The following is a 16,794-nucleotide window of genomic DNA, read 5'->3' as shown; positions in this document are numbered from 1 at the left end:
TAAGCCAATCCTAAAAAATCAAAGGCCAGATGTTTTCTTTGATATGTGGATGCTAATTCACAATAAGGTAGAGGAGTACTAGGGAAGAACAGAGGTACTTTTAATTAGAGGGAAGTTAAGAGAGAAGAGGAAGGATAGTAGAATGAATTGGACATTCTTACTCTATGTGCATATATGATTACACAACTGGTGTTATTCTACATCATGTACAACCAGAAGAAGTTATTCTCCATTTGTGTATGATGTGTCAAAATATATTCTATATTCTATAAGTAATTTGAACAAATAAGAAAAAAAAGAAATATCCGAAATAATAGAATAGAATGTAAGTTGTTAGAAATATCCAGACAGAACCATAGAGAAAAAAGGGACACACACACACATATGCATATATACACACAAGAATATAATAAATAAATTTTCTATATTAAAAATAATATATAATTATATATAATAAATAAAAAATATATAATAAATTATATGTGAAAAATAAAAGATAAAGTCAAAGTGTCCCAATGTTCTCTTATTGTATAAGAATTATATGTAATATAGAGTAAATATTATATGTGTATTTATAGCTTCAGAATGAGGAGAAAGAGAATAAATAACAGAAACAATATTTTAAGAGACAGTCCCTGAACTACTGAAAGACATCAAGCCACAGATACAAGAAACCCTGTAAATCCAATAAGACAAAGTGAACTTCAGCAAAACCCACCATTATATAAAGCTGTTATAAATGAAAGGCAAAGGCAATGTTACAAGCAGTTAGAAGGAAAAGTACATATATTATCTTCTAAGAGAAAAACAAGTTGAGTTCTTAACAAAAATTATGGACAACAAAGATAGTAAAATAGCATCTTAGGATGAAAAACACCCCTGTCAAATGAAGACTATAAAAACTGAGATCCAAAATATAGAAGTTAAAATTTGCTGATTTTAAAATGATCTTTATTTTTTGTCTTTTTATTATACAATAAAAACCAGGTACTTAAAATAACCAAAACAAATATATAGCTTAACAAATTATTTTAAGGCAAAGACTCACGAAATTACCATAAGGACATAGAACTTCTTCAGCCACTCAGAAACATTTTCTTGTGTGCTATCCAGATCATAACATGCTGTCTGCTCCAAAAGTAACCTTTACCCTTTTACTGTGCATTTATTATAATATCTTTCTTGTTTTTATGCTTTTATTACCCAGTTATACATTCCCAGACACTATGGTTTAATCTTGCCCATTAAAAAATGTAAGTGAGTCTCCTACAGCTCCCTCCATTCCTTACTTCTCCTTGGGCTAAAGGTTAAAGATCTGGGTTGTTTGAGCTGTCAAATTTCCAAAGTGTGGATTTTGTTAATTTCATAATGTGGCAGGTTTCAATAAGTCCTCTCTTTCTCTGTGTTTCTTGCAAATTTTCAGCTGGACCTAGAGCTGTAAACACTGTATTTTCTGAAAGAATTTATTATCCAATATATACTAAATGAAATACCCAAGGGAGATCTTCAGGCAGAAGAAAAGTAATGCCAATAACAGGAAAATATTGTAGGAAAGAAAGAACTGCAAAGGACAGACACACGTGTAAGTAAGTCTAAATAAATCTTGACTGCAAATATCAATGCTAGTATTTTATTGTAATTTGAATACATGTAGAATTAAAATACATGATGGCAATAGTAAAAATCAGAAGACAAAAATGAGCATGTTCAAATGTCTTCTCATTGTACAGGAATTGATAAAAATCGATAAAATAATAATTTATATTATACTTTACAAAATCCAGGATTCATACTGAATCTCTAAAGTAGTCTCTGAAAAGAATGCCCCAAATTGCTGTAGCTCACCAGGTGCAAAAAAAAAAAAAAAAGTAGAAAAATATACTAATATACTTGATTAACTCAAAAGAAGGTAAGGGGTGGGGAAAGAACATGGGATGGCTCAAATAAATGGTAGAAAAAAAATTCAAAAAACCAAAGTGTTTAAGCAGTTATATTAAGTGTATGAATTTTTTAAAGATTTATATTGACAGACTGTATTAAAACACACAAGATGGCACAATAGAATGTTTACAAATAATCCAACGCTTCCAAGAGAAGTATCTTAAATTCAAGAACACAGAAAGAATAAAGAGTGAAAAGAGATAGATACACCATACAAAATCTAAGCAGAAGAAAAGTTGTCAGAGTCACTCTAGAATTGGAGTAAAGAATAAGTTAGGAAGGGACGCTTTAAAGAGATAAAAGAATCAGTCCACTAGGATGATAAGAGTGTTTTAAATTTGTGGTGTGTGATAAGGCAGCTTATGTATATAGAAAGAGAAAGTGATAGAATTAAGGGAGGCAAATCCAGAGTCACAGTGGAAGCATGATCCATATTTCTCACCAAAACTGATAGAACAAGCAAAAAGCAAATAAACAAATACAATGATGAGAAAAGTCAGATATGGTCTCTGCTTCTATTGAACTTGATTTAAAGGACACAGGTAGTAATTAAATAAGCACATGAAAAGAAGGCAATTTTCTGACAGTGAGCATGACCTGGGCTGAGAGAACAAGAAAAGTCTTTTCTCAGAGAATGACCCTTGCTCTCACCTCTAAGGGATGACTAGGAATCAATTAGGTTAGTGGAAGGGGCCATGCACACCAAAGAGCTTTAGACAAGGGGCAACACGGCAACATTTTTTATCTATCTACAAAGATCCTGTGGTAGAAAGAAGCACATGAGTTTGAAGAACTGGAAGGTGGTCCAAGGGATGGAAGCACAGTGTATGAAGGAAAATGATTCAAAACCAACCAGAGAGGTGGGCAAGGCCAAAACATTCAGAATTGTGTAAGCCATGTTTTAGATCCTGGACTTTATCTAGAGATAATGGGAAGCCAATAAAAGGTGGTAAAGCAGGTTTATATTGTCATTTGGGTTTATGTTTGGAAAAGATTATTCCAGCTGTAGCATGAGAATGGATCATAGAAGGTCAGAGTCAACAGGGGAGATTATACAACCTAGCAGTTTTTAACCAGTGTTGAGAGATGAAGGAAAATGGTGGTGATGGAGGAGTCAGAGAGGAGTAAGTTAGCTATTAATATTTACAGTATTAAGATATTCAAGAGAAGTTAAATCAACAGGACTTGGTAAAAAAAACAAATTCCACATGTGACTGAGGACAAGGGGATGAGCAAGGATATTGTTTTAGTTCCTTTCCTGTGAAAATGGGTTCGACAGTGATGCTCTTCTCTAAGATAGGAAATCCAGAGCAGATTTTTGAAGGAAGATCATAAATTCATAAAGGAAGATCTGTTGGGATTGAGGATTGTTCCTGTTGGAGATTATTCTACAGGACATCGTCACAAGGCTCTTAATGGACTTTCTCTTTGTTGTGTTTCGTTGGTTTTATTTTGTTTTACCCTCTTAAGTCTAACATTTCAAAAGTGCAATTGCAAGCCCCGACTGGGGACATTTATCATGTTGCCACATCAAAATATTGATGCTTGCCTAATTTAAGCCTTCCCGGGGAATAATACAAACAGGAGAGAAGATGGAAAATTTGTTGATATCCCCAGGAGTGCTTGCAGGATGCTGGACACTGACCCCAGTCAGAGTCTAAATGTGCAAAGGCACTTTCCTGGCTCTGGTTGTCAAAGGCCATGTAAGGTGACAGATTGCTTTTCTGGAAGGTGCTGCAGGAGAATGGGCAGCCAAATTCAGGAAAATTGGCTCTTAATACATATGCCATTTCAGAAAAGCACTAATGAGCTCTCTCTTCATTGAAAATTAAATCTGTCAAGGATATGAATCAGATGTCATCTGAAAGGAGAGACCAATCCACTCTTCCACAGCAATTTCCTGTTAGAACTTCAGGATGGGAGATACCATTTCTTCTGTTCCAGGGTGGGTGAGTTCCTGTTAGAAGGTAATTTTGAAATTCTTGTCGTGAAAAAGAACACAGTGAAGATGACAACCTGTTGCAGGGTGGATTCACATCCAAAAAAAAAAAAAGGGCAACATATATTTCTGAATCATATATTCAAGGCAATTTCTCTTTTTGGGGGAAGGTATTGCCCTATAACCTTCTAAGGATGTATGAGGCTCCCCTTCTTTGTTCTTGTGTACCCTTTAATGCTTTTAGGGGTTAACTTAAAAGAAGAAATTTAAATTTTTTTGGCTTTTCTTTTTCTTTTTGTCCTAGGGATTGAACTCAGGGGCACCCAACCACTGATCCATACCCCCAGCCCTATTTTGTATTTCATTTAGAGACAGGGTCTCACTGAGTTGCTTAGCACCTTGCTTTTGCTGAGGCTGGCTTTGACCTCCTATTCTCCTGCCTCAGACCTCCTGAGCTACTGGGATTACAGATGTGCGCCACCACACCTGGCTTAATTTCTATCTATCAAGATAAGGTCTGATAGGAAATTTGGCTATGGCATCTGATTTAAATGAAGCTTGTAATCTTATACATGCTTTAAATTATGTGTTCTTCTCTGAGATAACTTGAATTTTAAATTGTTATTACAGTGTATGGCAAAAGTTTCAACATTTGGGGAACTGAAAAGAAGATCTGTTTCCTTACTTGGAATAGAATCCTGAGTTTTCTAAGTATACAAAGAAGATAGACAGAGACAAATGATTTGCAACAATTTCATAAACTATAACCACAATTCCATTGTTGAAGGAGGAAAGGTGAAAGATATTCAGGAACTTATTATTTATAGGGTCTTCTGTATTCTTATGATTTGTCTAAAAATCATTATGTTAGAAATGTATAAAAATCACAAGCTGTATCTCTGTAGCCTGGAACCAAGTCGGTCAATGAACCTTGACTTTGCTTAATACCAGTACTGGTCAATACAAAGGCAACACCAAATTCTTCAGTGAAGATGTCTTTAAGCCATTATGCAGTCATAGCTCAGTGACTGGGGATCTTGACCTATTTTAATCCCCCACCTCATTCATTATCGATAAAGAAACAAGAGCCTAGAGGGAAGTGTGTTCTGCTATGACTACACAATTTAGATCTCAGAATTCATTTCCTTTGAGTTTTCTTCAGAGAAACAAGAACCAAAATGGAGAGAACATCTTCTTCAGAGACTGGTTTGGTATATTACCAAATATACCAGATGATAGTATTGGGACTCAGATGATAGTACTGGGACGAACTGTCCTGCATAAAGACCTCTCCATGGGCTCCTGGCTTTGGGCATGCTTTGACCATTTTCATTTCCATTTTGGATCCCTGCAGACTCTGTCATTAGGAACAAGTAATCAGGTTCTTGGGCAATTGCAGTGTGGAATTATGGGAAATGGGAGGAGGCTCTCATCTCAGAGGATGCTGAACTTGCTCCTTGCCTTGGACCCCAGCCACATGCTGATAACTGAGCACTAAACCTGTCATCTTAGTTTTAATACTCTGATTCTGTTGACACAATCATTTGGTAAAATAACCTCAGTTTTCCTGTCTGAAACATGAATTTAAGGTTGGCAAAACCCTGCTCTTAGGAAAAATAGCTTTAAGCTAATTGCTAAAGGCTGTGGCGTATGACTTAGTGTATTATTATTTTATAATGGAGAATTTGACCTACCTATATCAGCTGCCTATAGTGTTGCTGGTAATGTATTATTAATGACTTCTAAAAACTCCAGCTCTGGAGAAGCTGCATCATTACTGCATTAAATTTTGCTTTTGGTTAATGGACAGCTATATTTCACTGTCATTTTTATGAATAACAAGAGAGCACAGCTGAAAAATTTTAGCAAATATAGGACAATAGAAGGCACTGTCACTTATTATTAATTGGATGATCAAATTCAGCCTTATTAGAGCCAGGAATTTTCTGGGCACAGTCTGCAACCCATACACCTCCCTTTCACTTGTGCTCTCACCCACTCAGAAGCAAGGACCAGGAAACGCTGTATTTAGCTAGCATTTTCATGCTTAGGAAATTAAAGACTCCAAGTCATCACTCTTTTGCTTTCCACGTAAGCAACAACAAAAAAGGTGGCAGAATCTCAGGCAGTAGGAGGGGCTTCTGTTCACTTCAATCCAACTTCATGAATTAGAATGAGGAAACCCTTTTAATGTCATCAAAGAGGCCTTTTTTTTTTTTCCTTCAAGAAGGTTTTTAAAAATCATGTCTCATAGAGTTCTCCATTTGGCAGATAACTCTTAAACCTGCTCTCCCATAATCTAGAATAATCTAAATCAAGCTCAGCTGCACATACAGATGTTCCTTGATTAATGATGGTATTATTTTCTGCTGTCAGTAGAAAACATCCTAAGTTGGAAACGCATTTAACATACCTAACCTGCCATCATAGCTTAGCAACCCAGTCGATGTAGAGCACCTGTTGTTTACCATCAGGATCACGTGGCTGACTAGAAGCTGCCACTTGCTGCTCCTACCAAGCTTCACGTAAGAATATTGCATATTGCCAGCCCAGGAAAAGATTAAAACAAAAAGTACACTTTTGATGATATGGGTATCACTTTAGCACCATCAAAGTCAAAAAATTCTAAGTCAAACTTTGGTAAGTTGAGGATTGCCCTGTAGGAGTCAAATTGCGCAAACTGGCAGTGTTACAAAGGAAGCTATTCCTCCTAAATCCCAAAGCCTCACTATGTGTCTTTAGCTTTTAATTTTTTCTCTTCCTCCTTTGTTATCTATAGCAAAAATATCCCGGGGTTAATGGCATCTGAAGGTGCTAATGGTCAACAGCAACAAGGACATCAGAGATGTTGACCTGCCCTTTAATTGTAAGTTTGTGAGAGCAAACTTACAAGTTTGAATGGTGTTTTTCAAAAGGATAAAGAGGGCTCTTAGCCCTTAGGACAGATCTCTGCAAACTTGGTGCAATCGGCAGATGTAGATGGTAAAAGAAGAAGATTTTTAGCATGGCGTATACACTCATTATTTGATAGCTTAGAGCTAATGAATTGCATATTTCATTTTGATATCTTCTGATCCCATTGAGTTTTCCTTCGTGCAGGCCAAACATGTGCAACAAATACATTTTCATACAATTACTGATGGCGGTGCATATTTTCCTGATCAACAGGGTCCTTGGTTGGATGGTAACAGCAGGAACAAGGACATCAAGGGTCTTGTTCTTGTCTCCTCTTATTTTCCACAGCTGCCCCTTTGTTGTTTGGCTTTAGATTATTTGATGCCAGGAAATAGCTCTAGACGCATCATATTTTCCATCCATTAATCAATTCTAATCCAAAGAAGTATTCTGTATACTGAAACATCCACAGGGAAGGTCTTTTGCCTTCACTTACAAAACAAGTCAGTATTTATATATAGAATCTGTGCTAGACAAATTAAAGGTCAAAAAGAGAATGTACTATCCATTAGGCATCATGACAACCTGGCTATAAAAACTCACCATTTGTTCAGAGTCCGTAAATGGATGTTGTGGTGTCTGTTAGATGTATTATGGTCTAGGAAGTATTTTTTGTAAAAGGTGTTTCACGGAAGAGAAGTCTCTGGGGATGCTTGAGAGAAAGGATTCTGAAGTTCAGTAAGTTTCAGGAGTCCTCCATACAAGATTTCCCTGTTTGAGGCTCACAATGCATAATTAAATTGTACCATTCTGACAACCCGACTATTAAAAAAACAAAACAATAAAACGTAGTATTATATTTTTAAAAACAAAACAATTAAACATAGTATTATATTTTAAAAAATAAACAATAAGAATTTTAATACTTGTTTGATCACAGGCCCTTTTGGGGAATAATTTCTAGCATTAACTGAAAGTAGCTAGTGAAACAAATGATCTATGAATAACAGTTTGGGAGATCAGTATTTTTAATTAAAAGAAAAGTTTTCAACCTGAAGTCAACTATTGATTTTTAGTACACTGCAAACCACTGTCACGTGCTGTATTCCACTATGTATCGATAACTTCCTCTTTTAAACAAAATAGTGAAGCTAGTGAAAATTGATGAAGTTCTAATGATAAGTCAGGCACTGTACTGAACACTTTACATGACTTGTCTCATTGATTCCTTCAAACTTGTACTTATTTTTTAAAAAGCTCAAGTAGTGCTATAATACATTCTCATTGCAAAAAGTAAACAAAAAGTTCAAAAATTATTTCATTTAGGTATCTAAACCTCTAGATCTTTTTTTGTGCATAATTTGCAGCATTATACACATTTTTACGTAAACAAAATTATATTTGCATACTATTGTGAAACTGAAGTGGCACCCCCTTTCTCCATTGAAAAGTCTTAACTCAGCCTCTCCAGAAATCTTCAACATGGCTGATTTTAGGACTTTCAGCAAAAGAGTCTCTGCAAAAGAGTTCAATGTAGATAAACTTCCTATTTTCATGTCGCCCAGTTTACTTGAACACCGGCTGGGAAGATACCAGCACTCCAGGTGCATGGTACTCCCTTACTAGTTTTTCACAAACATATCCAGTATAGTACTTTGAAGAAATGTGTAAACAAGGCCTCTGGCCTTGAGCTGGGCTTCACAGAGATGTCTACATTTTTAAGATAAGTTACAAATGGGCTCCATGATAACAGCTGGCAGGGGGAGGAAAGAAAGTGGAGAAGAAGCTCTCCCCTTCCCTAGTGTTGTCCTTGAAGAGTTAACTTGCCCAGAACAGTAAAAGAAAAGCTGCTTTATGTGAACTTCTGCAGACTGTGAACTTCTGAGCCCCTCCCCTTACATGCTGGGTATAAAACTCTGAAACTCCCTGAGTTCAGGGGATTGATTGATTACAGCAAAAGCTGTGCCCTCTGAACCTGGCTGCAGCCAAATAAAACTGTTTCCTGCTATCTTCGGTGCCTTGCCTCATTTGTCCCTACAACAAAACTAGCTTTTTCATTTACAAATATTTTAAAATATATTTCTGGGTCAGCATGTTTATATCCACCACATTGCCTTCACTTACAACTTTTTATAAAGGGTTTTCACAGAGGAAAAGAAGTCTTTTTCTTTGGCATTTTCATGACTTCATGGTATTTTATGGTGTATACATATCAGAAAATTTTTATTGATAGATGTTCAGCTTATTTTCAAAATTCTCACCAATGTAAGAAAATTTTTGTTTATTTCTGGCAATATGACTTATAGATAACAACAAATGATAATTGAAACAATCAGAATCCTGGAGTAAACAGTCCATCAACAGGTGCATAAGGTAAGAAGCCTCAGAAGTCAGAAATAAGGTGAAAGTAGAAACCCTGTGGAGCAACACGTTACAAATGTTTTCCTTCTTTCTGAGATTTTCTGCTGAACTCTGAAAAAATTGGAGCTAATGTTTGGTGAAACAGGATTCAGGAAGCAAATCTTAAATTCCACATGAGGCATTGAAGCCAAAAGAAAACGCCCAATATAAAGCTACTACCAAAGGGCTACACCTTCAATATAAGAGTAAAAAGTAATAAAACCACCATCCAGATGGACAGCAAATAAATTTTCCTTGCTGGACTTATATGCTGAGAATTCAAAACCACAAACCTGACTTCTTATGTGTTTTCAATCTCATGCATTGTTTTTGTGTCTCAAAAATATTAAGAATGTAAAGTGTCCCTAAGTTAGTGGTCTCTCTATGTATATTGTATAAATAAATCAAATCCAAATCAGGCTCCAAAGAATATCCTCCAATAATGTTATAAGGAAAATAATCAATTAACAGTCAAAAATTTATAAAACCCATAAGGAACTAAAATACCATGAATGACAACCAGAAGAAACAGGAGATAAGATTATCAGACTTGCAAAGATTTCATATATTGGAATCACCAGACACTAAAGACAAAACAACTGTATTTTTGAGACATAAAGGAAGAGATTGATAATATCAACAGAATAGGTAATTGTAAAAGAAGAAACAAATGTATTTGTAAAAGAATCACTAGAAAACTTTTAAAACTTCTAGAACTTATAAATATGCAAATTAAAATTAATAAGTCATTCTAAACAGCAAATAAGACAGATATAACTAAATAGAGAATCAGTTGAAAGATACAGCTAAAGAAGCTATACAGAATACAGTCCAGAGAGATTAAGGAAACATCAAAAGGGATTAAAGACGTGGAGGATAGAGTAGGAATGTCTAATATACATTAATGCTGATATGCCTTAATGAAAGTCTTAGAAATAAAATAATGGAGAAAAGACAATATTTAATGAGATAATAATGGCTGAGACTTTTCCCCAATTGTTGAAAGATCCTAATCCTCCAAGAAATCTCCTGTCCAAGAAAGCCAGCAAGTCAAAAGTATGATAAACAAGAGAAATCACACCTCAACATATCACAATGAAGCAAAACGCCAAAGAAAAAGACTTAAAAACATCTTTCAAGAATGAGGTTGATATAAAGTTATTTTCTATCCCTTAGCTTAGCCACCTCTACTATGTGTTACTTACCTTGTCATAGAACGGCTGCATCACCCCAAGACTCGACTCTGAGTTATAGGTAGGAGAAAAAGAAATGGTGACGTGTAAGAAAACACGCAATTAGGTCTGATCCTCTTTTCTTGGAAGTCTCCTTCACACTCCCACTTATATCTCATGGCCAGAACTTTATCACATAGCCCACTTCTCTGCAAAGGAGTCTGAGACATATTGCCTCCTGCACCCCACCAAAATTTTTTCTCATTTGTTAAAAAAAAAGGTGAATAGCAGATAAGCTACAATTAATTATTTCTATCACAATTAAGAATAAACATGGTCTCTGTCCTCAAAGGAATCATAGTCCAGTGTGAGAGATAGTCCTTTAAAAAAGTTAAATGTAGAATTCCAGGCACATTTTTCTATAGATCATCTTTATATACTAGATGGAAAAGTTTTACTATCATCTTTGGTGGTCTTTGTTGATTCATTGTGCAATGAGTAAGCCATTGTACAATCGTCTAACTTTAAGAAGCAGTCTCATGCTAGGAATTATACCAGGTCGGGAGTAGTAAGAAGAATCACACGTGGTTCCCACTCTGCAAAGGCTTATGACCATGTGGATGCTGTCAGGCAGAAAGAAAAACACTAGTGCAAGAAATTATCACAACACAGACAGAGGAAAATAAATAAAAGAGGATATCATGAGTTGCGTTGCATCTTCCAAAACTTGTTCATTAAATTTGTTATCCCCAGAACCTCAGGGTGTAGCATTATTTGGCGATAGGGTCTTTGCAGAGGTAAATGAGTTAAAATTAGTCATTAGAGTGAGCCTTAAACCAATATGCCTGGGGTCCTGATAAGAAGGGGAAATTTGGATTCAGACATGTATAGAGGGAATGTAGCATAAAGGGAAAGGGAGAAGAGGGCTGTTTACAAACCAAAAATATTCCCTTCCTCACAGCTCTCAGAAGGAAACAACCTGCTGACACTGATTTTGGACTTGTAGTCTCCAGAACTGTGAGATAACCAAAATCCATGGCAGTTGTTATGGAAGCTCTAGTGATTTAATACAGAGGGAGTGGTAAATTCACCCCGAGGCATAAATAGTTTTACAAAAGCCTTCACAGATTCTGATGGTTGAGTTATAGGATGAGTAGACAATTCCCAAGCAGAGTTATAGGAGGAGACAATAAGAATTTCAGTCCAAAGAATGTTATGAGCAGAGATTCAGAAGTGGGATAAATCATGAATTCTTGGTCTGTTTGGACTGCCACCAAAGAATACCTAAAGAAACAGTGCTATATATACACAATGGGCTATCACTCAACATCAAAACTTCTTGCTGCTTTGGGGACTGAGTTTGAGGACTTTATGTTACAGAATTAGAATCAGTAACAGATTTACAGTAACAGCTCAAGGAATTTTTAAAAGTGCAAATTGAAGTAACATTAAAAGAAAATAAATTATGGTATTTGCAGGTAAATGGATGGAGTTGTAAAATATCATGCTAAGCAAAATAAGCCAATCCCTAAAAACCAAAGGCCAAATGTTCTGTCTCATAAGAGGATGCTGATTCACATGGATCATCATCCTCTTGTGAGGGGGAGGGGACATGGGAAGAATGGAGGAACTTTGGATTGGGGAGAGGGAAGGTGGGGAAGGCAGGGGGCATGAGCGTAGGTAAGATGGTGGAATGAGATGAACATCATTACCTTAGGTACATGTATGATGGCACAAATGGTATGACTCTGCATCGGGTACAATGAAAAGTTGTGCTCCATTTGTGTACAATGAAATGAAATACATTCTGTTGTCATGGATAACTAATTCAAAAAAAATTTTTAATTAAGAAATATTTTAAAAATACCATAGACAGATGGCTTAGAAACCACATAAATTCATTGCTTACAGCAATAGATGGGAAGTTCCAGGTCAAGGCACTGGCAGATCTGGTATCTGGTGGGGACTCATTCCCTAGTTCATCAGCAGCTATTTTCTCATTGTGTCCTCATAGGGCAGAAAGGAAGATGTGTTCCCTTTTATAAGGGTACTAATCCCATGAGGAGACCTCCAAATGGCATCATGTTGAAGATTAGATTTCAACACACAAAGTTTAGGGGAACACAAACATTCATTTTATAGCATGTGGCATGACTTGAGAAAGCACTAGAGCAGAGCATAGGGTTTGAAGTAAGTAAGTAAGATGATCTGAGATAAGAAACTGGAGTGGTAGGATGCCCATATGAGGAACCTTTGATGCCACAACAAAGTATTTCCTTAAAAAATAAATGTGTAGTGAAATAGTCTTGGGAATTTGTTTCATATTGGATTTGACTCTGTTTCTGACTCTTTGGGGATGAGGAACTCTGCAAACTCAAGGAATTGTTGACATTGTGTAGGTCCTAGGAGTCTATTTCTGAGCCTCTTGATCAATTAAAACTGATGTTCGGGGCTGGAGTGGTGGCTCAGTGGTAGACTGCTTGCCTATCATGCATGAGGCACTGGGTTTGATCCTCGGCACCACATAAAAACAAACTAATGTATCCACCTAAAACTAAAGATACATAAATAAATAAATATTAAAAAACTGATGCTCAGACAAAATTTGCTCTTCCTATTCTGTACAGGATTCAGTATACTTGTAGTCCCCTTGTGTTGAACAAATAGTTACTGATGAATACATGGAGTTGTACACTCAATATACAATGAAGCTACATGTGGCTTGACACACTTCCATGAAGTCAAGATCAGAGTCCTTCTAATACTAATGTGTTCTCTTGGCCCCACTGAGATAGTGGAAGATGTGAGTCTTGAAGGTGTGAAATCATTTGATATTGAAGATTACATTCTCTGAGATTAGGTTGAAATATATAACTGCTGCAGTTATATCTTTCCAGATAATTGTGATATGCATGTACCTTTCTAATTTGAAATTTCTGTTCTGTAGACAGTTTCACTACTCGATTTAACTAAATCAAGTATATGCAGGAAATAGTAAAGGAGCAGAACAGATTGGCCTTACATGTTCAAACCCAGAAATAGAGAACTGCAATGTTTTAAAGATTAAACTTTTTCAATTAAACTCATTCCCTCCTGCTCAATAAAATCCATCTAAATTGAATTTGATAATGGTACTTCCTAATTGTAATAAATGACTGTAAATAAGCTATCTATTTTGTAATTTCCACAACATAAAATTTAATGAACTTAGCATAACTTTCATTACAATATTTGTCACATATTGAATTAAGATTTTCAAGAGTCAGAAGCTACTTTATTACTAGTTTTGTTATGCCTGTATTCTAAAGCAACAGTCTACCTTTTGTGTAGATAGTAAATTTAAAATGAAATAAAATAATATATTGTAATTCTTTATTGCTATAATGCAGGATGTAGGAGATATTATATCTGAGGGAATTTTAAATGGCATACCAACACAGATTCTGTTAATGAGATCTGCTATCTAGTCATTGGGAGGTTCACATAAATCCTTTATCATTTAGAATGCTGTGTATTCTAAGCTATAAAATAAGAACAGGTGAAGAAGATTCCTACACCAAAAATGAAGCACATTGAGACGAAAGCAATAATATTTCAGTAGTCTTAATTATAGCAAAAAAACATTTTTTTGCTTGAAAAGATTAGGACAACTTGCTCACAGCTCTAGACTGGGAAGTTCCAGGTCAAGGCACTGGCAGATCTGGTATCTGATGGGAACTCACTTGGAAGATGATGTTTATAGTTTACCTACCAAGGAGATTTAACATTAACTTTACTTATGCAGAGATGATTTTTAAAAATTCAGTGCATTTCTGGAAGAGGAGAAACAGTCAAGTAAGTACAAGCTCTTTAGAAGAAAAGTGATATTAATTGGATATGAAAATTGGTATCACTGGACATCAAAACTTCTTGCTGCTTTGGGGACTGAGTTTGAGGACTTCACACTAATTCTTGTATTAATTAGAATCAGTAACAGGTTTACAAACACAAAGACAATAACAGCTCAAGGAGTTTTCAAAAATGAAAATTGAAGTAAACATTTACAGATTTTATTTACTTGCTGAAAAAGTCCTGTTTGCCATAAATAAAATTAAGAAATGACTGGGCAATCAGAATGTCAGTATGGAGGAGAGATATTCTTAGGACCTACAGTGTGGCAAAAATTCCCTGTTCTTCAGAGTTCCTTATCCCCCGCATGGAGCGTTCCTACAAATATATTGGTTATTTACTCCTATCATAAACACATAATATTTCTATTAATTTATTATTATATATTGTGAATTAATATAATGTGTATCTATTATGTTCAAATGGTTTTTAAAAACAAAATGTAGGTAAAATAAATCATACTTATATAATAAGTGCATATTTTCTTAATGGAATTTGAAATCTATTCGCTCTCATATTATAGACATTATTATTGGATATACCTCTGTATCAATTAGTCTTTGCTATGTAATGGAACATCCCAAAACCTAGTCTTAAAAGAATGATCATTTATTGGTTTACAGTTCTGTGAGTCAGCAACTGGGTTGGGCTCATCCACATGATTCATATGCTCTTCTCATCCCCACTCCTTCATGTGATTCCAGTCAGCCCAGCTGGGGCAAGATGGTCCAGGATGGTCTAAGATAGAAACTGGCAGCTGGGGTGCCACATGGCTATAGCTGGAGTGACAAGTTCAAATACATAATTAATTTTTTAAAAGTCAATAAAATTTAATTTTTAGAGACTTTCATTTTACAGAAAAAATTGAGTGGAAATCAGAGTTGTCAAATACCCACCTCTGTCTCCTTATACACAGTTTCCTCTATATGAATATCTTGCATTCATGGACATTTGTTACCACTGATGAACATTATCACTAACTGAAGTCCATTGTTTACTTTATATTGATAGTGTGTTGGATTTTAGTCATTTTCACAGGTGTGTTATATCTCATTATTGTTTGGATGTATGTAAGTATATTTTCAAGCTATTGGCATCATATTTGCTAGTGATCCCTTCGCCAAGGGATCACTATAACCAAGGCCTAAATCAGAGTGGGATGGACACCCAGAGGAAATCAGGCACAAATTTTATAGGCAATGTTCAATCTATTGTGTATTTGTTCTCATTGTTATTGTTGTTGATGATGATGATGAAGATGATGGTGAGTACTAGGTCCTCCTTTTCCTGAAACCATTTATCATCTTCTCTTGAAAATGGTAGGGCTGGGGTTCTCAGGCATGGTGGCACATAACTGTCATCCTAGCAGCTCGGAGGCTGAGACAGGAGGATCACGAGTTCAAAGCCAGCCTCAACAATAGCAAGGCACTGAGTAACTCAGTGAGACCCTGTCTCTAGATAAAATACAAAATAGGGCTGGGGATGTGGCTCAGTGGTTGAGTGCCCCCGTGTTCAATTCCCAGTACCAAAAAAAGAAAGAGAGAGAGAGAGAGAGAGAGAGAGAGAGAGAGAGAGAGGGAGAGGGAGAGGGAGAGGGAGAGGGAGAGGGAGAGGGAGAGGGAGAGGGAGAGGGAGAGGGAGAGGGAGAGGAGAGGAGAGGAGAGGAGAGGAGAGGAGAGGAGAGGAGAGGAGAGGAGAGGAGAGGGAACTGGGGATGTAGCTCAGTGGTAGAGCACTTGCCTAGCATCTGCTAGACCCTTGGTTTGAACCTCAGCACCATGAAACAAACAAACCAAAGGTAATAAATGTATGAGATGCTGAGAATAATTAAAGCAGTTCTTTACTCAGTTGCTTGTAGCTGTTTTATATTTTGTTTTTGTAGTTTGTGATACAGTGATTCATAATTCTGGATTATAATGCAGTTGGATTCATTGCTTAGTTTTTAATGATCATCAAGCAAAGATCTATCTTACAAAAATCTAATTGGAAGTTGTTGACTGAGTTTATAATACATTATTCTGATTCTTGTCTTGATCACAATAATGTGAAGATTCCTTTTGTTGAAATTTGGCTGTTTGACTTCCATCTTCCCTAGTACCAATCCATTTTTCTCACAATTTAGAAGGTACTATGCTTTTTTTGATTATTCAAAAATGTATTTAAAAGTCCACTGAAACTTTCTGTGGAAGATTTTTTTTTAGCAAAATTAAAGTTTTTTCCAGTTTTTATAATGGCACAGATAAGATAGCTTTAATGGGTCATTTATGTTGTTTTCAACATTACTATCACATAACAAGAGGAAGCATTTCCAAATATTTTTAAAGAATCCTCTTTATAATAAACATTCTTTCCACAACATTTCTTACTCACCATTAAAATAAGTATGTTAATGATTTTTTTTCAGGTACTAGGGATTGAAATCACAGCCTCCCATACGCTAGTCAAGTCCTCTACCACTGAGCTACACCCCCAGTCATAGAATATTAATAATTTAAAAATATCTGCTAGCTTATTATCAGCCACTTGTCATGGTGGAAATAATAAGTGATTTTGCACTAC

The 16,794-nt window shown here is 35.8% G+C and overlaps 1 long non-coding RNA gene across 2 annotated transcripts in view; it reads right to left on the bottom strand.

Annotated features, from left to right (window-relative positions):
- LOC120888440 (uncharacterized) overlaps window positions 1–13,530 on the bottom strand; it is a 31,874-nt gene extending 18,344 nt beyond the window's left edge. Inside the window, exons 1-2 of one of the 2 annotated variants that reach the window (XR_013423345.1) lie at window positions 10,381–13,530; window positions 7,379–7,487 (exon numbers count right to left, since the gene is read on the bottom strand). This is a non-coding gene — a long non-coding RNA (uncharacterized LOC120888440). Of the gene's footprint in view, window positions 1–7,378; window positions 9,707–10,380 lie in introns of those variants that run through there. The other variant, XR_005732086.2, reaches the window with a different exon arrangement.
- Window positions 13,531–16,794: the final 3,264 nt, after the last annotated feature.

The sequence above is a fragment of the Ictidomys tridecemlineatus genome, chromosome 6, assembly GCF_052094955.1.
Source record: "Ictidomys tridecemlineatus isolate mIctTri1 chromosome 6, mIctTri1.hap1, whole genome shotgun sequence".
Lineage (NCBI taxonomy): Eukaryota > Metazoa > Chordata > Mammalia > Rodentia > Sciuridae > Ictidomys > Ictidomys tridecemlineatus.
This window is presented reverse-complemented; position numbering and strand designations above follow the sequence as displayed.